The 25,660-nt window shown below is 35.2% G+C and overlaps 1 pseudogene; it reads right to left on the bottom strand.

The window, feature by feature from the left end:
* Positions 1–229: 229 nt before the first annotated feature.
* Positions 230–1,553, bottom strand: LOC101698804 (cell division cycle 5-like protein pseudogene; annotated as a pseudogene).
* Between the last annotated feature and the right edge of the window lie 24,107 nt (positions 1,554–25,660).

Below are 25,660 nucleotides of genomic sequence, written 5' to 3'. Positions count from 1 at the left end.
AACTTGTTAAAGTAATACATTGATTTTCAAATTTTTAAAGAAAGATTCAAGTAAACTTTGACAACCAACCATGTTGATTTACCAAAAGCAATTCTAGGTAAGTCAAAGAAATAAATTTAAAAACAAACTCTCTTCTGCCTCCTGTGTGGGCTGCTTTCACACATCCACATGGGCAGCACCTCAGGTGTGTGTGTGTGTGCGTGCGTGCATGCGTGTGTGTGTGTGCCACTTAGGGTTCTTCCATATCCTCAGCATCTTCTGGTACAACGATTTCAAAATTGTTGTTGGGGACAGGAAGGCCCATCAACCCTTGATGTTCAGGTGATTCTCTTTCCATTTGTTTCAGGTAAGAGGGATTGCTGTAGTCTGCCACGCCGATTTCGGGATAAATGTTGAATTTATCTCTGAGCTGAGTTCTGCCCAATGTCAGGAGCGGTTTGGGGGCTGTTCTGCCCAGGGGAGCCAGCCCTTAAGATCCATGAGAAACAGTTCTGAATGGGCTGGAGAGAACCATGTTTCCAGTCTGCACAATTTTGCGCTGTGCAGTCGAACCTCAGCAGTCGCTCTCACGCCCCCTGGTATTGAGTTCTCCTTTGAAGAGGGTGTTCACATTGGCCAGGGGCCAGGAGGTGGGCCATTTCCCTTCCCTGGAGTTCTATATCTGAAATCTGAGGAGCTGGAAGTACTAGTCTGCTTCTCTTGGTAGTCAACGCAGAAACGCCCCGTTTGGGGAAGGGCTGATGGTAAATCGATGCCCCTTTGCGTTTCCAATGGTGTTTGTCCTTTTTTCTCTCTCTTCCTTCTTTGTCAGAACTCAGCTTCCCATTGAGGTCCTGCTATTTTAATTTCCTCAGATCTGTGTCTTGGGCCTGGTAGTTTTCCTCATCATAAAAGCCAAGGGCAGGCTTCTTTTCCAATGAGATTTCAGCTTTATCGTCTTCTCTTCTTTTTCTTGTCTTTTGAATTTCTATGCCAGTGCTCCTAGTTCTCTTCATTTCTGGAGGGGGGCAACACACCTAGCTTCTTCCAAATGTTTCTCTCTTGCTTTCCTCTTGGCCTTCTTGCCCTGGGTATTGGCCAAGCAGGGTCTATCTTCAGAAAGTATCTCAAGCTCCTCTTGGTCCATATTAATTGGATCAGGCCATGCAGGTCTGAGATCTGGATTTGGATCCATTTCTCCAGGTTGAAGTTTGACTGCATCATCTGGGCTTTCCTTGTCCTTGTCTGTCTGGGCAGTTTTGTCCGGGAGAAAGACGTAGTGCTCCACACACTGGGCTACCGTTCTTCTGACGACTGGAGCAATGGTCCTTCACTGACTTGGCATCACTTAGTCAGTTGCAAAAGTTTTGCCTCCTCTTCCTGGAGCATTTGGTCTTCTTAATGCTTGGATGCAGCCTCACATACCATCTGGCTTTGCACAGCTTAGCTGACTTCCTAAGTAGCAGTGAGGCAATTCCAGAGCACAGGTTTGTCCTATATATCATGACCAGTGCTTTCAGAATTTCATCCTAGCTATTCCTCCACAAGCCCTCTTTGATCATCATTCAAGGCATCCTAGCTGTGGAGTGTTCTGGAAAGGGGCAGAGAAGAGCTGGCAAAAAGTAGTAAAGTCATTTAGGTCACCCAAGGGAAGGCATGCAGCCACTCCCTCAAAGCTCAGCCTTCTGCTTTGAAGAGATCTGCACAGGCTCGAGGGGGAGATACTGGACAAGTATAGCGAGATCTCGGTGGCCTAAGGGAAGTAAGAGCTCTGGGAAAAGAATATTTTTTTAAACTTTATTCCAATGTAATATAAGTAGATATTAATAAATAAAATATTTTTTAACAAAGCTAAAAAAACTCAAATCACTAAATTTAGAAACACAAGGATATTTTATTAATTATGAAAACAAGGTTTTTATATAAATACAGAGGAAGATAATAAATAAAAAGAGGAATCATTTGAATACACGTTTTTTCTTTTTTTTATGATGCATTTTGGTTCTTATTTTTTCCCCATTCCTAGCCCTCCCTTCACCCCCTCCACCCTTCCCTATTTACAAAGACTTTATTTCCATTTCTCATAATTTTTCCTTTTCCTTCTTTCCTTTCCCCTGCCCATCCCACTACCCCTAACCTTTTATTCCTATTTTACATTATCAATTATTCATTCTAATCGTTGGTACATTTTAGGTATACAATATAATGACATTTATCATTGGAAATTTGCACCTTTACATAGTCTCTCTTGGTTCTTATTTTTCACCCTTGCCCAGCACTCCCTTCAACCCCTCCATTCCTCCCTATTTACAAAGATTTTGTTCCTATTTTTCCATTTTCTCATATTAATTCCATTCGCTTCTTTCCTTTCCCTTACACCTCCCACCTACTTCCCCTTTGCCACTTTTCTTCCTATTTCACATTACCTATCATACATTTTAGTCCCCATTTACACTTTCAGTTTCTCACACCAGAGAAACTATTCAGTATTTACATATGTGTGTCCTATTTATTTCACTTAAGAGTATTGCCTCAATGTGCATTCATTTAGCTATAAATGTCTCCAATTTCTCATTTTTTATGGCTGAGTAGTACTCCATTTTATTAAAAAAAAACACACATTTTCTTTATCCAGTCTCCAGTTGATGGGCATTTGGGCTGTTTCCAAGTTTTAGCTATCACAAACTATGCTGCTATGAACATGGGTGCACATATATCACTGTGGTATGATTCTTTTAATTCTTTGGGGAAGATCCCCAGCAGTGGAATAGCAGGGCCAAATGGGACTTCCAGTCCTAGTTCTTTGAGCTATCTCCATACTGATTTCCACAGTGGTTGCACCAGTCTACACTCCCACCAGTAGTGGAGCAGGGTTCCTCATTCCCCACAGCCCCACCAGAATTTGTTATTGGTTGAATTCATCATAGCAGCCATCCTTTCTGGAGTGAGGTGGAATCTCAGCGCTGTTTTCATTTGCATCTCTCGAACGACCAGTGATGTTGAACATTTTTTCATATATTTATTTGCAATTTCTACTTCCTTGTCTGAGAAATGTCTGTTTAATTCAGATGCCCATTTCCAGATTGGACCTTTAAATTTGGGAAGTCTGCTCTTTTTAAGTTCTTTATAGATACAAGATAGTAGATGTTTGTCTGAGTAAAAGCAGGTGAAAATTTTTTCTCACATTTTGGGTTGTCTCTTCCCACTGCTGGTGGTTTCTCTTGCTGTGCAGAAGCCTTTTAATATGAAGAGAACCCACCTGTTGATTGTTTGTGCTAGTTCATGGGCAACTGAAGTTTTGTTCAGAAAATCTTTTCCTACACCGATGTCTTCAAGAGTTCTACCTAACCTCTGTTCCAACTGGTTCAGAGTTTCTATTTTAATATTTAGATCTTTAATCCATTTTGATTTTTGTTTAGTGCATGGCGAGAGACATAGGTCTAGTTTTAATCTTTGGCAAGTTGAAAGCCAATTTTTCCAGCACCATTTATTAAAGAGGCTATTTTTCCTCCAGTGAGGGTGTTTGGCTCCTTTATCGAAGATGAGATGGCTGAGTGTGTCTGGTGTTGTTTCTGCATCTTCTAATCTGTTCCACTGGTCCTCAGGTCTGTCTCTTTGCCAGTATCATGTTGTTTTTATCACAGTAGCTCTGTAGTATAATTGCAAGTTGGGGATTGTGATAGCCCCTGCCATGTCTCTGTTACCTAGAATTGTTTTTGTTATTCTGGGTCTTTTCTAGTTCCAAATGAATTTTTGGATTGTTTTCTCAAGGCCCGTGAATTATGCTGCTAGGATCTCAATTGGAATTGCATTAAATCTATATAGCAGTTTTGGAAGCATGGCCATTTTCACTATATTAATCCTTCCTACCCAGGAGCAGGGGATGTCTGTCCATTTTCTGATATCATCTTCAATCTCTCTTTTCAGAGTGCTGTAGTTTGCAGAGAAGAAGTCTTTGATTTCTTTTGTTAGGTTAATTCCTAGGTATTTCAGTTTTTTGGATGCCATTGTGAAAGGAATTATTTGCCCTATTTCTCTCTCAGTGAGTCTGTTGTTCATGTAGAGGAAAGCTATTGATTTTTGTGTGTTGACCGTGTAACCGGCTACTTGACTGAATTTGATTATTAAGTCTAGAAGACTTTTGGTGGAGTTCTTGGGGTCTTCTATATAGAGTATCATGTCATCTGAAAATAATGACAATTTGACTTCTTCATTTCCTATCTTTATTCTTTTTATTTCTTTCTCTTGTCTGATTGCCATGGCTAATGTTTCCAAAACTACATTGAACAAGAGTGGTGATGGTGAACATCTTAGTCTTTTTCCTGATTTTAGTGTGAAGGGTTTCAGTTTTTGACCATTTAGTGTGATATCGGCTGTTGGTTTTTCATAGATGGCTTTTATCAGTTTAAGGTAGAGACCATCTATTCCAATTTTTTGTAGAGTTTTTATCATAAATGCATGTTGAATTTTTTCAAATGCTTTTTCTGCATCTATGGAGATAATCATATGGTTTTTGTCCTTGGCTCTATTGATATAGTGTATTACATTGACTGATTTGCATATGTTGAACTATTCCTGCATCCCTGGGATGAATCCCACTTGATCAGGGTATATGATCTTCTTGATGATCTTCTGCATTCTATTTGCTAGTAGCTTATTAAAGATTTTTGCATCTATGTTCATTAGTGAGATTGGCCTATAGTTCTCCTTTTCGGTTGGGTCTTTCTCTGCTTTGGGGATCAAGGTGATGCTTGCTTCCAGGAATGAATTTGGGAGTACTGCTTCCCTTTCAATTTCATTGGAGAGTTTAAACAGTAGTGGCAGTAGTTCCTCGCTAAATGTCTTGTAGAAATCAGCAGTGAAGCCATCAGGGCCCAGACTTTTCTTAGTTGCTACGTTTTTAATTACGTTTTCAATTTCATTGGTGCTTATTGGGTTGTTTAGAATTTTTAGGTCTTCTTCATTCAACTTTGGTAATTCATATGTATCTAGGAATCTGTCCATTTCTTCTGTCTTTTCCATCTTATTGGTGTATAGGTTCTGGAAGTAGGTATTGATGATCCTCTGGATTTCTGCTGGGTCTGTTGTAATTTAACCCTTTTCATTCCTAATTGCATGGATTTGTGCCTTTTCTTTCCTTTTTCTGATAAGGTTGGCTAAGGGTTTGCAATTTTGTTGATTCTTTTGAAGAACCAACTCTTGGCTTCATTGATTTTTTTGTATCATTCTCTTAATCTCCATTGCATTGATTTCTGCTCTGATCTTTATAATTTCCTCCCTTGTATGAGCTCTGGGGTTGTCTTGTCCTTCTTTTTCTAGAAGCTTGAGGTTCAGCATCAGGTTGTTTAATTGGGCTCATTCTGTTTTCCTAATATGCATATTCACTGCTATTAATTTCCCTTGTAAGACTGCTTTCATTGTGTCCCATAGTTTCCAATATGTTGTATTGTCATTGTCATTTAATTGAAGGAACTGTCTGATTTCTTCTTTAATTTCTTCTGTGACCCATTGGTTATTCAGAAGTGTGTTGTTCAATTTCCACATGTTTATGAAATTTTTCGAGTTTCTTTTGCTATGGATCTCCAATTCCATCACACTTCGGTCTTATGCAGCAGATAACTTCAATTCCTTTGCACTTACTTAAACATGTTGTATGTGTGAGTATGTGGTCTATTTTGGAGAATGCCCCATGTGCAGTTGAGAAGAATGTATATTCTGATTTTTGGTGTCGAACCCTCTGTAAACATCTGTTAAGTTCATTTGTTCAAGAGTTCGTTAAGTTCTAGTATTTCATTACTTATTTTTTGTCTAGTTGATCTATCTGTTTGTGACAGTGTGGTGTTGAGGTCCCCCACTATAATTGTATTAGTATATATATGAATTTTCATGTGTGTTAGTGTATGTTTTATATAGTTGGGAGCCCTATTGTTTGGTGCATAAATATTTATGATTGTCATCTCTTCCTCTTGGATTCTTCCCTTTACAAGCATGTACTGTCCTTCTTCATCTCTCTTAATCAGTGTTGGTTTGAAATCTACTTGATCTGCCAAGAGGATAGCTACTCCTGCTTTTTTTCGGGTTCCCGTCACATGGAGTATTGTTTTCTACCCTTTAACTTTCAGTGTATGAGTTTCATTTTGAATTAAGTGTGTTTCTTTTATGCAGAATATTGTTGGATTTTGCTTCTTGACCCCTTCTGCCAGTATATTTCTTTTGATTGGTGAATTGAGACCATTAATGTTGATGGTTATAACTGAAACATATTGACTTATCATTGCCATGAGTTTCTTTTTGTTGGGTTCTCCCCCTCTATGTTTAATTTCTTGTGGTGCTAGATGGGTTCATTATGCTTTGCTTCTGGGGTTGTGATCCTCAGTGCCTGTTCCTAGGATATTGTGTAAAATTCTTTGGAGTGCTGGTTTGGTATTCAGAAGTTGCTAAGGTGGTCTTTGTCATGAAAGTATCTTATTTCTCCATCAATTTTGAAAGATAGTTTTGCAGGGTACATCAGTCTGGGTTGGAGGCTGTTTTCTTTTAGGGCTTGGAATATGTCACTAAAAGCTCTTCTTGCCTTGATGGTTTGTGTTGAGAAGTCTGCTGTGATTCTGATGGGCTGTCCTATGTATGTGATTTGTTGAACTTTGTTCTTCTGTTGAGTTTTTGGAATCTTAACAATTATATGCTTATGTGTAGTTTTTTTCTGATCAAGGCTATTGGGATTCCTATATGCCTCACTTATCTGTATGTCAAGTTCTTTTCCCCTGCTTGGGAAGTTTTCTGCCATCACTTCTGTGAAGAGTTTTTTATGTCATCTGCACTCTCTCCTGTTTCTTCATTGACTCTGATCAGTCTTACGTTATTTTTCTTTGCATCGTCTAGTAGCTGCTGGATTCATTTCTCATATTCCCTTATAATTTTGAAACATTTTTTCTTTCCCTGGTCATTAATTGTATTCTTATCTTCTATATGTGAAATTCTGTCCTCAAATTGGCTCATTCTTCTGTGTAGACTTTCACTGGAGTTTTTCATCTCCTGGAAATCTATTTGCATCTGTTCTATGGATTCCATTTGTTTCCTATGTTGGGATTCCATCATGTTCCTCAGCTCGTCTCTAGATTTATTAGTCATATCTTGCACTAGGAACACAATTTCTCCTGTTATCTGAAAAATTATTTCTGATTTCATTTTTTCCAGATCCCCTTTTGTTTCCAGTTCAGTGCGTCTAGGTTGTTCAGTATCAGAGTTTTCCATCTCATTTCCCTTTGGGGTTGCTGTAGGTGATCTGGAAGTCTGGTTTTGAGATTTATTTATGTGTTTTCTTGTTGGGAGCAATGCTACATAATCTAGGGAAAAATCATTTGGTTAGCCTAGTTCTCTTGCCTACAGCCCAGCTACAGAATAACTCCAGTTTGGCCTCCGGTCACAACTGAGACTTCAATGATCCAGTGATGCTGTGATTCTCTGGGACAAGAAACATCCTGGGAGAACAAACATCTGCTCAGTTCCTCATTGTTCTTGGACTGATTAGCATCTTGTTTGCTGGAGATGTATTGAACTCTCTGCAAGCCTTTTGTTACACCTTGTTTATCCCAATGTGAACTACTGAACTCTCTGCAAGTCATTTGTTACATTTGTTTCTCCCGATGTACTGAATAAAAGGTGTGGTAAGCTGGGGGCTTTGTCTTTGCCGCCCAGAGCAGCACTGATCAGACCCAAAGCTCAGCTTCTTCTCAGTCTCATTTTTCTACCTTTCCTGTAATTCGCCGTGTACTGCCGTGGCTCGCAGGAGACTAGGACTCACTGCCGAGGTTCTAGTAATGTCCCCTTCCCCGTCCCCTACATTTTCTCATTTCAACTGGGCAGGGTGGGGGGTGCTGTTGGTGCCCACATGGCTCACCTCCTCTGAGCTGGGAGAGGTGGGCCAGGTACCAGGAGCGGCGGTAGGGATGTTGGCCTGAAAGCCCCTTCCTCTAGGCGAGGAGCGGCAAGAAGGTGGGCGGCTCAGAAGCCCCTTCCTCTGGACCATGATCAGTGGGATGGCAGCTCAGAAGCCCCTACCTCTGGGCAGAAATTCTTTAAATGCTGAGATCTTTATTAGCTCCAGTACAGTGGTCTGGTGGTCTGGGTGTCCTCTGCGTCTTTGTAGTTTTGGAACCAGGTAGCTGTACAGAGAAGAAGCCAAAGGAGCACGGGGTGGGGGCTCCAGTGGATTGCTCCCGGGGTGTGGGCTGAGTCGGTGTTTTCAGCATGACTGGTGACCTCTGTACAGCCTCCGCTGACCTGCCTGTCTGCAGTGGGCTGATTTGGTGTTTTCAGCATGCCTCACGTTTTTTCAATTTCTGTATAGATGAAATTCACAGGCCATAAATCAAGAGGAAAATATATAATGTATATAATTAATAAAGGAAAATGCTAAAAATATGTAAAAAAAAACTTCTATATGTTATAATATTTAATTTTTAAAATTAAGTAAATAAAGGAAGAAGAAAATAAAATTAAGATAAACTGTTCTTGTAGCATGCCTTCGATAGAGTCCCTAGACAGCAGGCAGTTGTTAACCCCAAAAAGAATATTGTTTGTCTTATACTGTTTGGGGAGGCTATAACACAATATACAGTACTAGGTGGAATATAGAGAAGATAAATTGGCTTGCAAATGTTGAAAAATTTTTAGCTTGTTACTGAGTCATATTTGAAGACTATTTGTAAGTGAATAACCCTCTCTCCTGGCACTTAGAAATCGCTAAAAAGAAGAAATAAGTCTGAATATCTTTACTGCAGGATCTTTTCTTAAAAAGAAACATATCTTACTGTTTTTAAATGATCTTACTGCATCATAAACCCATGGATACAACTATAGTTAAATAAGGACTTTTGACTTCTTCATAATTCTGTTTTTCAAATTATGTATAGCCATTCATTTCACATGTCAACAAAAACATCTAGAATGCTAAATTCACGGTAATGGTTTATTTAAGGCAATTTTGTTACTTCTTTCTCTAAGTCCAAATCAAAATTGCAAAATACATGGTGCTGCTTGAATAAATGCACCACATTGAATTCTCCATTTTGTACCAATAAGCATGCTTTCCACAAAGTTCGTAGAAGTCCTTACTGACAATATATGTTGATTATGGACAGGTAAACGGGTACAGTGTTTGTGTGGATGTGAAGTCAAAGGAGCTTTTATGACTTTTCTTTACATTTTCTAAAAGCTCCTTGGAAGTTTATTTCAAATATTTGTAATCCCCTCTAACTGCTTGAGCATTGGTTCAGAGATAGTTCCCTTCTCTTCAAACTGCTCCAACATTGATTTTGACATAAAAGGTTCCCTATGGGATTTGGAGGTTTTACAGTGACTCAGTGTGAAGCAATAAACCTGAACTTTCAGGAATTTGTTTTATAACCTTGAGGTGTCTTAGACATACATGCTTGTAACATTGGTTGATAGACCTTGTTGACATTGAGGCACTCAATTTGTTTTATCATTTTTTCTTTAGGAGAACAAGCACACTGGCCCCAAGAAACAAGTTTCTTTGACTTAGCTGGATCTTATCGTACCTTACATCTAAAATCAGCACATAAACAAATGCTTTTTAATCAGCTGTGCCCTGAATTGGACAAAACCACTTGATTTCAATTGCTTTCACAGTTTAAACACACTGAGAAGATAATTATTTAAACAACTCTCACTAATACAATTAGCATTACATCTATGAAATTGCACATCTACTCTTGGTGACAATCCCTCTGCATTTCCTCTGCAGCTCAAAGACAGAGATGAGAGGAATATTTGCTACATAAAACAATATCCCTGATAATAAGCATAAATTTGAAAGTGACTAAGTTTAAATACAACACTAATCAAGAAACAATTCTTGATAATTTCAGAAAAGACTAACTTGAGCTGCGAACAGTTTCTTTAAAGAACTCAAATTATACATAGTTCTCTACTGAGTAGAAATGATCATTATTAAGTAAGATGATTATAATTACAGACCAAAAAATGATTAAGAAAATACACTTTACACATGAGAATAGAAGCATATAAATTTAAAATGCATGGCACATGCAAGGGGAATCACATATTGTGGAAGCTGTCAGTTTAACTGAGATTTGGTTAATTAATGTGGAAAGAAAATTAGAGAGGCTAAACAAGACAAATTATAAACTATGCACATATTGTTGTAGGGTCTGAATTTTGCTTTTAGGGAATAAAATCATTGCAGATTTTAAATAATGGAATGATAAATTTTTTACATCAGATTTATTGAAAATTTATTTACAACAAAATCCACTATTTTTAGCTTACAATTTTATGAGTTTTGCAAATGGATAGAGTCAGATCCATCTGCACAATAAAAATGTAACACAGTCCCATCACCCGAGCACTCCTTTGTGCCATTTTAACCCAAATGCCCCATATCTACTTCCTAATACCCCTGGACCAATTGATAAAATATCTAACCAAGTGCTATAGTTTTGTATTCATACCAGTAACATATGAGAGTTTCAGCTCCCTTTTATTGCTGATACCTTGATAATTATTTTTAATTTAGCTATTCCAGTAAGTAGGTAGAGGCATTTTGCTTTGATTTTAATTTGCATTCCCTAAAGTCTGATGATGCTAAGCATCTATGTTTCTGTAACTTTCCTTCCATATACATTTGATTTGTTACTAATATTATTAATATAGATGCTACTATTTGCCATCTAATCAACTTTTGATGAAATATCTCCTCCCGTCTTTTACATATTTAATGATCATTCTTTTTGTGTTAAGCATTTCTAGAGTATCATATAAATTCTAGGTACAAGTCCTTTATTCATGTTTGTGCTTACCCAATTATTTCTCCCATTGGGTGATGTATTTTTCTGATTAGATGTGTTTGAAAGATCAGTTTGCCTTCAATTTTTAGAATCAACCAGAATGGATGAAATTAGAATAAGGAACATTAAATAGTCACTTTTAGTTAGAGAAACTGGAAAGAATACAATGACAGAAAAGAAGGGGAATCAGCAGGTGTTGTTTGTTAATTTGGATTTTGGAGATATAGAAAAAGGAAATAAAATTATGTACTAGGATTACTCCTAGAGCAAAAAGAAAGGTTATTAATCAAATAAGATTTTATTTGGAGAGTAAATAAGACATTTTTTACAATTGTTCAATTTTCATTTTCAAAGTGCTATATGAGCACCTGTTTAATAGTGTCTAAATTCATTTTTGCCATGATGTCTCATACGGTCAGGTTTTGACATGCATCAAGGTTATTGTCATCTTGCAGGGTGAAAAGCTGCACTCATTAAAATAACAGCTTTTTGATAACTAGCCCTATTAGAACATCTCATCTTGGTGAGCTAATAACTAGATAAGTATTTGAGTACTAAAGTACAATAAGAACATTGTGAGTTGAACGTAGGGATCTATGATGAATACAAATATATGTTTCCATATTTGTGTGTCTTGACCTATATTCTGGTAGCTATCTAAGGCCTAAATAATTCTGTATTCATATTCTTTCTTCAAATCAAACTAAAATTACATACCTCTTTTTCTTTCTTGGTAATATCATTGGATCCATACAGTCTTCAAAACTGCTGCCATATTGCAAGCCCTAAGGTTTACACTGGCTGATATTAAATATGTTATACCCACCTAAGTTTGGTTTCTGAATATTTTAATGATCTTACCAAAAATGTAGCCTTTAGCTATAGAATTATGTACATCATTTTATGGGAAGAAATAGGATGTAGATAATTATACATTTAAAAAATTGTTTCATGTGTTCATTAGCATGTTTCTGTTTTATCAGAAGGAATGAGTTAGTGAGCTTTTCACTGCAAGACCAAAATATCTGACCTACATAACTTTAAGGTGTAAAGGTTTATGTTGGCTCATGATTCTAAAAGTTGCAGTCCATGGTTAGCTGACTACTAGACAGAAAGAGAATAGTGGAAGGGCATGGGAGAAGAAATAGTCTCAATTTGTGGCAGCCAAGAAGGTTGGAAAGTCAGAGAAAGAGGAAAGGACCAGGAACAAAATACAGCCCTGCAAATCAAGCAGCCAATGATTCTCCCACTCCAATCAGAAGACTCCACCTCCTAAAAACACAATCAGCAGAATGAACCCATTGGTGACTTTAGCTGTCCCATGGCCCAATCACCTTCCAAATGTAGTGTTATTCTTTTTTCTAAGAGGATCTAATAATCCAGGGAATAAGAATTATGCTCTCCCATTCATGGACTATTTGTATTTTAAAGGGTTGTTGAGATCTATTTTTAATCTTTTTTATACATCATATTATCAGTGCATTTTCTTACTTGATAGGCACAAATTTGTGAGCACTGTAAATTAATGTTATCCAAACTGTTTGAATTCACAAAATGTTCTTTGACATCACAATAAAGCCTATTTTGTTTCAAGAAAATCAGGTGTTTGTAAAATTTTTCCTAAATTCTAATATCCCTAGTTAAGTCCGTGACACATTTGTTTAAAATATACACTGTGCCTGGGTATGGTGGCTCACACTTGTAATCCTAGCACTTGGGAGACTGAGGCAGAAGGAACTCTTCAAGTTCAAGGCCAGCTGGAGCTTCATAATGAGTTCAAAACCAGCCTGAGTTAATGAGACCCTGTCTGAAAAAAAAAGCAAGAAATATACTCTACTTTTTAAGAAGACATGCCAAAATCAAAACATCTAAAAAAATTAAAAGGAGTTTAAAATAAACATAATAAATGGCACCAGTCAAGAAATATGAAGACCCTTGGAGAACTTTATTTTTTATGTGAAATTCAGTATTTGTAGAATAATACATACACTGAAATATTGTAAATGCATTTAACATTAAAGGAAAGAAGAAGCACATAAATATTCTACTGAATTATCCTACTTTTTAACTGAATGTATTTGATAAATGATTTCTGTTAAAACTGTAAAATTGTGTTTATTTAGCTTTCCAGTCAAAATTAATGCAGTTCTCAAGCATACAGTATCAGTAAAACTTAGGGAAATCAAACAAACTCCAGTCTGCTTCATAAATTAGACCCAATATGGAGAAGTATTGGAAACTGTACCTGGTTCTTAGAAGATTCATGGTAGTAATACAAAACACACACACACACACACACACACACAAAAGGAGGTGTCATAGAGTCCAGTTTGATTTTCATAAACTAGGTTGTCTTGTTAGGAAAAGGATAACTGAAAATGAAAAACTACTCTACCTTTCTTCTAGCAAAACTAAGCATTACATAGAAATTGTAAGGATGAATATGAGTATAATGGTACATTATGCTCAATTGTAAGCCTCATTTTATAGGAAGAAAATGAAAGTCAACTTGTATTGGCATGGTATCAAAGTTGTACCCTGGAATTATCTTTAATCACTTTACAAACTCTTTTGGCATGACCTACTCTGATAGTTTTGAGAGACTATCTGATAATTTTTCATTATTTTGATAATCATTTTAGTTTGTAATCATATAAAGTTTTTATGTTAAGTATTGTAGGATGTTCTGTGCTTGGGATGAGTGCCAGGCTTATTCTTTGGCCTGATTTATCTGATTTATCACAAAACTCCTGTGCTATGTCTAGTCCAGAGAAGATGCTACATAACCATGGATGACTGAGCAGAGCTTATGTTTGATTGAGGAATTTTAAATATAAATTTCCTGCTTTTCCTTCATAACACATCATGGTAATGTTATTCATTATCTTAGTATAACATAGCAAATTTTGTAGCATTTACTTTTTATCAAAATATACAATTCAGTTATCATACATTGAAAGCATCTATAACTATTATCTTATCACTTTCTTTGTTGATAAGACACAATAGATGACGCCTATGACTTAAGGGGGGAGAGGTTTATTTTGGCTGATGTTTGCCCTCTGGTTGGCAAGCTCTGTAGCCAAAATGGCATGGTGGATGTGCCCATATGGAGGAACGCTGCTCATATCATGGTGACCAAAGAGAAGGGAGGGAAGGGAGTTGCTGGGAAGGGAGATGTATCTTCCAGGTCATGACCCCAGTGACTAGCTTCTAACCAGTCCATACCTCCTAATAGCACATTTAGCTACGGAGTCCCCATAACAGAATCATCTTCTAAAACACCTACCTCTGGTCCCAAGAGTATTTTGGATCACTTTAGATCAAAACCATAATAATTAGTATGTATAGTAAGAATATAGCCCCATTTTACATCTTTTATGTATTTATCTACATACTCATGTTTATACTTATAACACATACATAGCTATGAGTGTTAAAGTCATGTTTTCTTATTTTAATTAAACTGTCTAAAGTTTTGCAAGATTATAATGGTGTCTGACAAATTTAATAAGTGAAAATAAGAATTAATGTAAACTAAATATTATTTTAAATTCATCCCTGGCATTGATTCCTACTACAAAGGCTAAAACAATTAACAGAGAAAGATAAGGAAAATAAATTTATGAAGAATGAAGGTAACTTTAGTATAAGCAATAAATATTTTAACAATGTTTAACATATTATGCCAATAGTAGATCAACAACCAAAATTCAGAATTTGTAGAGCTTAATTTGCACCAATTGATTAATTTGTGCTGTTTTTATTGATTACTTTATTTGAGAAAGAAATGTATGAGAGAGGTCCAGGGAAAAGTTTAGGTTATAGAAAAACTGTAGAAAATAAAAGACATGGGCTCCTATAATAGCAGAATACAGATCTTCCATTATCTTATCATTCACACACACACATATGTGTGTGTGAATGATAAGATAATATATATGTGGAATATATATATATATATATATTGCACAAAAATGTATATACCCTTTAGCAGCTCACCATACTAAGAAATGAATGTCTGGAAGCTAATGGCCACCACTTTGAGCACCTCTTGTAATTGTAGAGGCCAAAGGTAACATGTATTAACATGTATTAATCTCATGAATGTCTTGATAAATTTTGCATTAAGATATTTATACATTTTGTTCTTTTTTTTGATGTATACATTTTTTGGTGGATTCTCTTTCTTTCCATATATCTATATCATCTATGTTTATATCTATATATCTCTAAGGGATATGAGGAAGAGGAAGAAGGGGAGGGAAGTGTACAAAAACAAAATAATTAAGATATATCATGTACACGGACCAATTCCCCAGGATGAATGTATCCATCATGTGCCAAGAAAAAATAAAATGTATTTATGATTTGTTACTTAAAAGAATATAAAGCTTTCTTCGCAGATATCTGTCTCCTAGACTAGCAAATAAGCTAGATGATTCACAGTCTTCAAAAGCTACCTGCACACTCTTCATGACAGTTAAGCTGTTGGCTTTAGAGCTGATTTAGGCATCAGGAAAGCACACTTCCAAGTGTGTCTGGGTGCATCAGGGAAGTATAATTTTAGGTACTCTAGTTGGCCCTTAACCCCCTCCTCTTTAGTATTCAGTCCACTTCACCCTGGTTCCCAGCCACCATGAAGGGAGCAGCTTTGTTCTTCCACCCTTCCCTCATGATGTTTCTGCCTTGGAGCCAGCCAACTATGGACTGAACACTCCAAAACCATGAGCTGAATACACCTCTCTTTTTTTAAGTTGTTAGTGTCAGATATTTAGGAGCACCAACAAGAATATTGACTAATAAATTCTAGCATTGACCAAAGCAGGCTTTGTAGAGGAAAAGACAGTACTTCCATGATAGATGGCTTCAAACCTTCTATCTGCTCTTTTATAATTGCATAAATCAGTGTAGTTTAATGAATTTTTCTAAACTATAGCTTCCTAAGGTTTTAACTAAGAATGAGAATATACTACATTAATATTGTAGCTGAGTCATTAGTTTTTGTAAATTTAGTTAATCTTTTTTGAGCTTGACTTAAATTTTGAAGAGTGTATTTTACATTTAAAAATATATATTATTCTCTTTTTTCTTACAAAGTCATAGGATAGATTTTTTGAAAAAACTACTTTTTATAAAAATTGACAAATTCTTTCTAAATAGAAAGTTCCCAGTTACAACATCCGGCTTTGTTTATATTTCTTTAAGCTAAGTAAGAGGACTCAACCACTTGGAGTGCTGGGAGCCTAGTCAGCATGATTGCAGGAGGCAAAGCAGAGAGAGGAACTCAAGGTGCGAGCAAGAAATGAGACATGGCAAATGTTATCAATCACCAAGAAAGCAATTCGGAAAAAAAGTTCAAACCTAGAAAGAGACGACGATTCTAGCAAAATGGTGACATGAATAAATGTGGCAAAACTGGGATTCTACATTATTTTGAATACTATATTGAGATACTTCAGACTATGAGTAAGTCAGTGTAATTAAACCTTTTATTGTATATAAAAATATTTCGGAAGAGGAATGTAACTGTGTGGCAGAATGCATGCCTGGGTTTTTTGTGAAGCCCTGGCTTCCAATCTCCAGTACCACCCTAACTACTCCAAGCGCAAATACAAACAAACAAACAAACATCCTGTAAAATCACAATACAGACAAAAGGACTGAATGCTGCCTTCATTTTTTCTTTTTCTAGCTTATCTATTTATTTGCATTTCATGTGTCATTGTAACCTAACACCCCTTCAGCAGCAAAATAGCTATTATCTAATGACTTAAAAATCTCTAGTTACTATATGTCATTAAGGAGAAAACTGAAAAAAAAACACAAAACAACAACAACAAAACCCCCCAAAACAGATTTAGGAAATCTACTTAAAATATGTGGGATAACATAAAATGATCATATTGCCAATCAAATAAAAGGTAATTCCTGTGGTTTGGACCTTAACAAGTAGGTAAATATGGATTTTAAATTTCATTACAGGTTTCTTTTTCACATTTAACCCTTGAATTAGTTGAACTTAAAAGAACAATGAAACTTATTTCAATATTTCTTCTACTTTATGCATGGAAAGTGATGAATCAATATTTCTTGAAAAGAAAAAGTGCTTATTCTGGAAAGAATTGGTAAAATAATAAATAGTATAATCATCTGTAAATTCTATTTTCCTGCTCTGTAACCAGGAGAAATATTTCATTTTCATATTTCATGTAATTACAAATGGATACTGGCACCTTTTGGACCATGGCTTCATCATTGTTTGGTTCCGACCCTCGGTTAATCAAATAGAAGTGGAAACCATGGTATTGCATTGAAGTTTAACATAACTGAATCAAATAGGCAAGATATCATACTATTTCCCCCAGACCAAGAACCAAAAATGAATTCCTTTCTCCTAACCCTCACAGTTCCAGTTGCTCCAAGGTTATTAACATGAGAGTGATTTATACTGAGATGGGCTTATTTATGCTTAATCTCTAGTCCTTCAGAGTAGCTGCAAATTACAATTAACTCAAGTGTTTTAATTTTCTGAGATAAATTTCACCCACCCTCATATTAGTAATACCCAACCCAACACTCTTTTTGATTTTTAACCAGTATTTTGTCACATAGCAGAGCATTGACCTCAGCTTTTGGGTTTTTCTCATTCCTACACCAGAGCATTCATTGGCAACACAGTGAAAGATGTTTTAAAATTTAAGGAAGAATAAAGATTTTATAACAGACAATAACTGAAAGAGTTTTCCAGAAGATTTGAGCTGAAAGAAATTTTAAGGAAGATGTTCAGGCAGATATACTATATTACTTGAGAGAAGCCAGGATTTACACAAAATATGGAAGTGGAATAAAGATGAGTATAAAACTGAATTCCTTCATTTTAATTACTCTGAATTCAAGAAAAGTTTTTAAAGAAAAAGAGTAGCAATATGAGTTTCCAGTATAGATAAAACTAAAATGAATGGTAAAAATAATTTATAAATGATAGAAGGCATTCAGAGTATATATTTTTAAGATACTGTAATAAATGAAGTATTATTTATTTGAAGGTAGATTCTTATTATTTGAAAATGTACATTATAAGGTCTAGAATAATTTTAGCATAATTAATGAAGTACATATTATAGATAATGTGTCATAAATCTCATTAACCAAGAATAAATAAATATATGAAGAGGGTAAAATGAGATAAATATTAAAAAGGAATACATAGAAAATAAGAAACAACCACCAAAGAGGTATTTTTATCTAAGAATCGAAAATAACATTAAAGAAAAATAATCCATTAACCACTTAAAGGATAAACTTTCAAATGGGATGAAAAAGCAAGATCCAACAATAGAAGACCCACAAAAATTAAAAGCATCATACCACCATTGTACATGCACACCCATGTTTATAGTGGTGGAGTTTGTAATAGCTAAATCTTGGAAATAATCCAAATGCCTGTCTACTGGTAGCTGGATAAAGAAGATGTGCTTTTTAAAAAATATAAAATAGAGTACTACTCAGCCATAAAGAATGAGAAATTAGAGGCATTTATAGCTAAATGGTGCTCATTGAGGCCATACTCTTAAGTGAAATAAATAGGACACACATGTGTAAATACAGAATTGTCTCTCTGATGTGAGAAAGTGAAAGTGTAAATGAGGACCAAAATGTATAATAGAAAAGGTGAAATAGGAAAAAAAAGTTCAAAGGGGAAGGGGAATTGGAGGTTTGGGGGAAAGGAAAGAAAAATATGAGAAAAGAAGAAAAAAATGGAAACAAAGCTTTTGTAAATAAGGAGGGGTGGAGCGGGTGGAAGGGAGAGAAGGGAAATGGGAAAAAACAAGAACCAAGATACATCATGTAGAGGTACAAATTCCCAATGATGAATGTGATCATAATGTACATATAAAATGTGCCAATAAAATTTTTTTAAAAAGAAAATAAGAAACAACCACCAACACAGTATTGTTTTCCAACCACCAACAATAACATTAAATATAAATAATACAATAACTACTTAAAGGACAGATTTTCAAATGGGGTTAAAAAGCAAGACCCAACAATAGCATACCCTCAAGAATTCTTCTTTAAAAATTAATGCATAAATTGATTAAAAGAATACTAATAGAAAAATCATAATTTGAAAGTATCAATTTCAGAAAAATAACCAAAATTCTCATTAATTAATTAATTAATTTCTGATTAAATAGACTTTAGAGCAAGATGTTGAACATTACCACATAGGGATATTATACAATTATAAAGATATCATCTCTAAATAATAAAACCAAAACCAAAAATGGCAATCATCAAGCTTGAAAATACAGAGAACAAAGTCTGATAGAACTGAAAAGAGAAATAAAACATCCCACCTATAATGAGATTTCTCTCTCTCTCTCTCTTTGATAGGGTATGTACATATCTTTCTTCTAGTAAACAGTTTCTTCTCTCATTTACTCAAACATAAAATCTTATGTCATCATTAATTCCTGTCTTTCCAACTTCCCATTTCTATCCAATATTTAAGTAGTATATGAGGCTGTTCTTACTTATTGGAAGAATTGATGTAATAACTAAAACTCACATGAAGTTTGAAACCAATAGTTAATGTGTCTTCAGGTGACAATGTTACTCATATTTGTAAGTAGTAAAGCACCAACAGATAAATTAATCAATGAATACTAGAAAACAATGCTTTATTTTTTTTTAAAAAAAGGACCATTTCCCTCAATTCATCTAACCACATAAAAATGCCCATGAAAATAGTTTTCAGTCCTCTTCATGGAACAATTTTTGGTACCTGAAGAAAATTTAACAGATAGTACTTCAACTTTTCTAGTGACATCACCAATGTGTTCATCTAAGCTATGTGAAGCTCCCTCTTGTATCTTTAATAGCACATCTTGTGAGAGAATAAAACCATCACTTAATTATTTCTAATTGTACGCACTGTAGCAACAGAAGCAAAATATTCATTTAACATATTTTTTATTAAATACTTTATTGATGGTCTTTATGCATATTGTTGGTGGTGATAGTGATGGTGGTACTGGTGTATGTGCGTGTATGCATGCATGCATGCATGTGTATGTTTTGCCTCTTGGATACAAGCTATCTATGTATTACTTCCATTATGGCATTATATCTTTCTTTTTGAAGCAAAGTGATGTATAAAGATAACATCTCTCTAAAATTATTCATACTAAATATTTCTAAAGGTAATCCCATCAAGACAAATTTAATAAAATAAAGACCTAACTGTATTTTACAGATTTTGTATGTGTGCAAAGAAGAGTTTACTTGTGAAAATAGACATACAGAGCACTTAAAAATGGGAGAATTAATAACCTCCAAATATACTGTCAACCTGAATGGTAGGTAACATGGTCATAGTCTGACTGGGACTGGGGGAGCAGCAAATTCCATATGTCAAAAAGAGTGCAGGGAAGTCAATTAAAATGCTAACATTAGGCAGATGCCTAACACGATTGTCTATTCACAGTAGGAAAATTTCTACTATTTTGGATGACAGATAAGGCACCTGTATTGGCAGGGCTAGACACAGGGTGAAGAGGTCTACATTAGGATTGAAAATTTCAGAAAATAATGCAGTCATATTCTCTGTCACATATACACTGAGATGCCTGCAGCTGGAAGTGGGGGGATCATGTTTAAGTTCGTGAGATAAGAAATAATGTTAAGTAAAAAAATGTATTCAAAAGTAAAAGCCATCTGAGATTCCACATCTGTCTCTCTTTTCCCAGGCTTTATTTCTTTCTCCAGTTCTCCCAATCTACTCAAACTCCATGTTCCAACTATTCTCATTAAGTGCAATTTTTAAATATATTGCTTAGCAAATATGTATTCATTTTCAATACTTAAAGTTTCATACTAGCGACCTGCCCCTTCTGCCCACTTCCATGCAGTTATAATTGAAAAGTCTATCCTCAGTGGTTGCATACTTCTAATATTACAAACCCATAGTAACAAAACAGCATGAAACTGGCCCAAAAATAAACATACAGAACAATGGAACAGAATATAGGACAAAGAAACAAACTCATACAACTACTTCCGTCTGATTTTGTACAAAGGGGTCAGAAATAATAAAAGACTTTGAAATTTTTTATACTTATTTACATATATACATAAAACCATACATTTTCAAGTTTAAAATATTAAGGTTTCAGAAACTTTACTTGTGTAGCGTCAGGAACAATGCTACATAATTTTAGGGAAAAATCATTTGGTTAGCCTAGTTCTCTTGCCCACAGCCCAGCTATGGAATTCTGAGACATAATTCCATTTTGGCCTCCGGTCACAACTGAGACCTCAATGATCCGGTGATGTTGTGATTCTCCAGGACAAGAAACATCCTGGGAGCTGAAAACATCCTGGGAGGAACAAACATCTACCCAGTTCCTCATTGTTCTTGGACTGTTACCATCTTGTTTAAGTGGATGTACTTAACTTTCTGCAAGTCATTTGTTACATTTGTTTCTCCTGATGTACTGAGTACTGAGTAAAAGGTGCGGTAAGCGGGGTGCTTTGTCTTTGCCTCCCAGAGCAGCACTGTTCAGAACCAAAGCTCAGCTTCTTCTCAGTCTCATTTTTCTACCTTTCCTGTAATTCGCGGTGTACTGCCGTGGCTCGCAGGAGACTAGGACTTAACTGCAGAGGTTCTAGTAACGTCCCCTTTCCTTATTCCCTATAGTGTAGCTCCTGGTTCTGACAAAATATTTGGCAGATATTATATTCTTTATGCTTTGCTAGTGTTTGGGGCATGTATGTACATATGGTCAAAGCACTAAGCAACTGTTTCTTTGCTCAGGGAATGCTTGAGAACAGAAGAATTGTTGAGACAAGGTACCTGACTTGGGCAAGAGGCTGACACCGATGGACTCAATTTTGCTTTAAAACCCGGGAGTTAGGCCAGGGATTTAGCTCAGTGGTTCCACTGCCTGCTTCACCACTACAAGGTCCTGAGTTGCATCCCCGGTACCAAAAAAAAAAAAGATTTAAACCAAGGAGTTGGTATCTATTACCTTTAGACCTCTCAGGCTTTAAATCAGTTTCCCTTCTACATATACATTCATATATTCACCTGCTATTTCCCCTTACAGATTAGAGAAAAAATATAGCAATTAAATAAATCTTAAATTATGATATAAATACTTAAAATCAATATATAGAATCAATAAAATTCTTTGCTTTTCTACATTTATAAAATCAATTCTGTTTTATGTAGATTGAATTGAGTTTTACTTTATTCAATAAATTTTTTTTCTTTTGCACAGAAGAAAGTGCTAGCTATAAAATAATATGTAACTTTTACTTACATCAGTTAAGATGTCTAATTTCATAAGTAAAATATTCATAGGGCTATTTAAATATTAGTTCCATAGAAAGAATAAAACTACTGCTAAAACTTAATGATACTTCATATTATGATACTAGAAAGGTTTACATTTTACATTATGGGAATTGCAGAGATGTAATTCTCAATCTTTATTATAATTTTTAAGATCCATGATTATTTAAACTAATAGGCTTCAGTTCTCCTAGCATCATATTTTGCATTAAAGTTTATCTGACATATTATAGTCTTAAGTATCAGTATTGTATATTTTATCTGAGTTTCCAAAGATACTACACCAGTATTTCTACATTCACATTAATAAAAGAAATTGAAATGTTTGGAGAAAAACTGTGTGTGTGTGTGTGTGTGTGTGTGTGTGTGTGTGAGTGAGAGGGAGAGAGAGAGAGAAACTGAGGGCTGGAAATTAAGAAAGCTCACAAAAGAAAATAAGATAGAATCTTGTCATGAACCACTCTGCTGATCTGTGCAATTTAATAAATATCCAGCAAATTGAATCAACAATAAATATTCTTTAAAGTAACAAAGGGCTCCCTATTCCAAAAAATTTTTTGATTGTGTGTGCTTAAATTAAACAATATGATTTTTAAAAATACAAATATGTAACAAAATGATTACTGTCCTTTGAATCTTTGATACTTAAACATTAACAAACTCATTTGATTCAGAAAGAGTTTCGGAGACATTACAAGCCTTTGGAGAGCTGGGCATGGTGGGACAATACAACAGCTCCAGCATTTGAGATACAGGAAGACACCATCTGGGGTACATGGCAGTATACCAAGGATTACATAAGGATCCTTGAGGATTACATAAGGAGACTCTGCCTCAAACAGACACATACAGACACACACACACACACACACACCATGGAATATATGAAAATCTACCTACCTTTAGTTATTCAAAACTCTGATACCTATTTTAAATTTTGAAAAATTTCACTAAACATATTATATACAGATCTTTTGTGATGTTAAATGTTTGTCTTTTGTTATTCTCATTTCCAGTGGTAATTTTAGTTTCAAAACTACAATATAAAATTTTTAAATTTAAAAATTATTAAATAGGTGATTAATAATAGAATTCTAGCCTTGACTATAAACGTTTCTTTGAAAAAATTTATACCAATAATATACACTATGTAAGTACTCTTCTAAACATTTTATGTATTTTTTCATAAATTAATCTTCACAAAAACCATGAAATATGTGCTATTATTAAATCTACTTAATGTGTGATGGCTCCCCACCTCTACTGCACATGCTTTTATTTAATGTAAGAAATGGAATGTTGAGAACTAAATGGAGCTTTCTAGTACTTAAAAATGACATATACTTGCAATCTCAGCATGAGAGGCTGAAGCAGGAGAATTGCTACAAAGTGAAGGGTACTCTGAGTTAGATAATAATTTCAAGGCCAACTTGAGCTACATAGTGAGATGGTATCTCAAAAAAAACCAAGAAAAAAATAAAATGATTAAAATGTCTCTAATCAATTAAAGACTTAATGGAAAATCTGAAACTGTAAACATACTAGAAGAAAACATAGGTGAGAAGCTGGTTTACATAGATCTTGGCAAAGATCTCTTAGATATAACCCTAAAAGAATAAGGAAAAAATAGACAAATGAACCTGAACCACACTATAAATCTGCACAGGGTCAAAAAAAAAAAAAAGAAAGAAAGAAAGCAAAGACAAACAAACAAACAAAAAACATCAGTGAAGAGACAACCTACATAATAGGAGAAATTATTTGAAACTACATCTGATAAGAGATCACTTTAGTCAGTTTCCCATGACAGTGATGGAATAATTCAGCTACCTTAATTAAGAAAATAAGTTTCTTTTTTCTTTAGCTCAAAGTTCTGGAGGGTCAAGTTCCAAAGTTAGGGGGCAAAATGGGCTTGGTCTTTGGTGATAACCTGACTGCAGATAGCAAGTATGACATGAGTAAAACCACGTGTGAGAGAAGAATACATCTGGAGGACAGAAGTTAGAGAACAATTCTGGGGTCAGGTTCATTATTAAAACAACTTACTATCTCTGGAGTTGAAGAATCTCACAAGAGCTACTTTAACACTTTGGAAGGCAACTCCCATAATGATTCAAGCACCTCCCACTAGCCTGCACCTCTTGAAGGTCTACCATCTCATGTTGGGATGCTGAGGACCAGCCCCTTGATACACAAAACCTTGGGGACCACACAGAAAACATTTTCAAATGATGACAGTGCGAATAGTCAAAGCATAGAAATAACTCAGATCCATTACAAAAATAAACTTCAATAAAAAATAGAGAAAAAAACACATTGATCTCAAAAGAAGATAAGAATAGAGCCAAAATACCCAAAAGGTATAGGTGACCACATTTTATGGAAGATATTGTAGCTTTTACACATTGAAGGTTTGTGGTAACCCTGTGTTGAATAAGTCAATTGAAGCCAGTTTTCCAACTTCTTGTTTCACTATATTTTCTTCTTTCACTTCTTGTCTCTATGTCACATTTCAGGTACCCTCTAACATTTCAAACTTTTTATTACTATTATATTTTTGTGGTGATGAATGACCTTTGATGTTATTACCATTACTGTTTTGTGGTACCACAAGTCTAGTGCATATAAGGTGGCAAATCTAATCAATAAATGTGTGTGTTCTGACTGCTCCATCAACAGGACAATCTTTCTCTTCTCCCTCCCCTCCCCTCCCCTCCCTTTCCTTCTCCCTCTCTCTCTCTCTCTCCCCCTCTCCCCTCTCTCTCTTCTGTTTTTGACCTCCCTAAAGCATGAGACATAGCATTATTAAAACATAGCCATCCAAAAACACTACCATTGTTTCAAAATTGCTTCAGTTAAATCACTTGCCCCTTGCCTATTTGACTTTTCTGCATAACTCAGACTAATGCACCGTGGAAACATTGCATACACATTCACGATTGATTGATCTTAAGACCTCATTGAGTAAACACTAGCTTATCAAGCACTCAGCGTTGAAGCACCACACTGTAAAGATCTGCTGAGTGTTTAACAAACATTCACACGTAAATCCATGGATACAATCTCAGATTAAATATTTCTTATTTTGAAACCTTGAGTTATATAATTGTAACGATTTCATAAATTTAGAAAAACTTTCCTTAAGTATTGGAAATATGGATTACATTATCACAACCACTTTACTTGTGAAATTTGTTTTTATATTGGTTTATCTAAATAACTTTATCTCTTCTTCCTATTTGTCTCCTCTGCCTGTGATTCTTTATAACAGTGATGAGAAAGAGGAGTGATTATTGGCAACCAACATACTTAGTTTAACTTGGAGTTAAAACTTTCACGTAATTCTTGTCTCATCATTGTCATCTCTATGAAGTAGGCTTGTCTTTACTTTCTAGCTTGGTTATCTTCCATTTTATCTAGATATGACTTTATTTTCAGAGGAGATGAAAATTTTATTGCAGAAAAAATGTAAGATGGGAAAAATAAGCTA

Source organism: Heterocephalus glaber, unplaced genomic scaffold (assembly GCF_053883595.1).
Source record: "Heterocephalus glaber isolate CG9 unplaced genomic scaffold, H.glaber_assembly_v1.0 deba00000818, whole genome shotgun sequence".
NCBI lineage: Eukaryota > Metazoa > Chordata > Mammalia > Rodentia > Bathyergidae > Heterocephalus > Heterocephalus glaber.
This window is presented reverse-complemented; position numbering and strand designations above follow the sequence as displayed.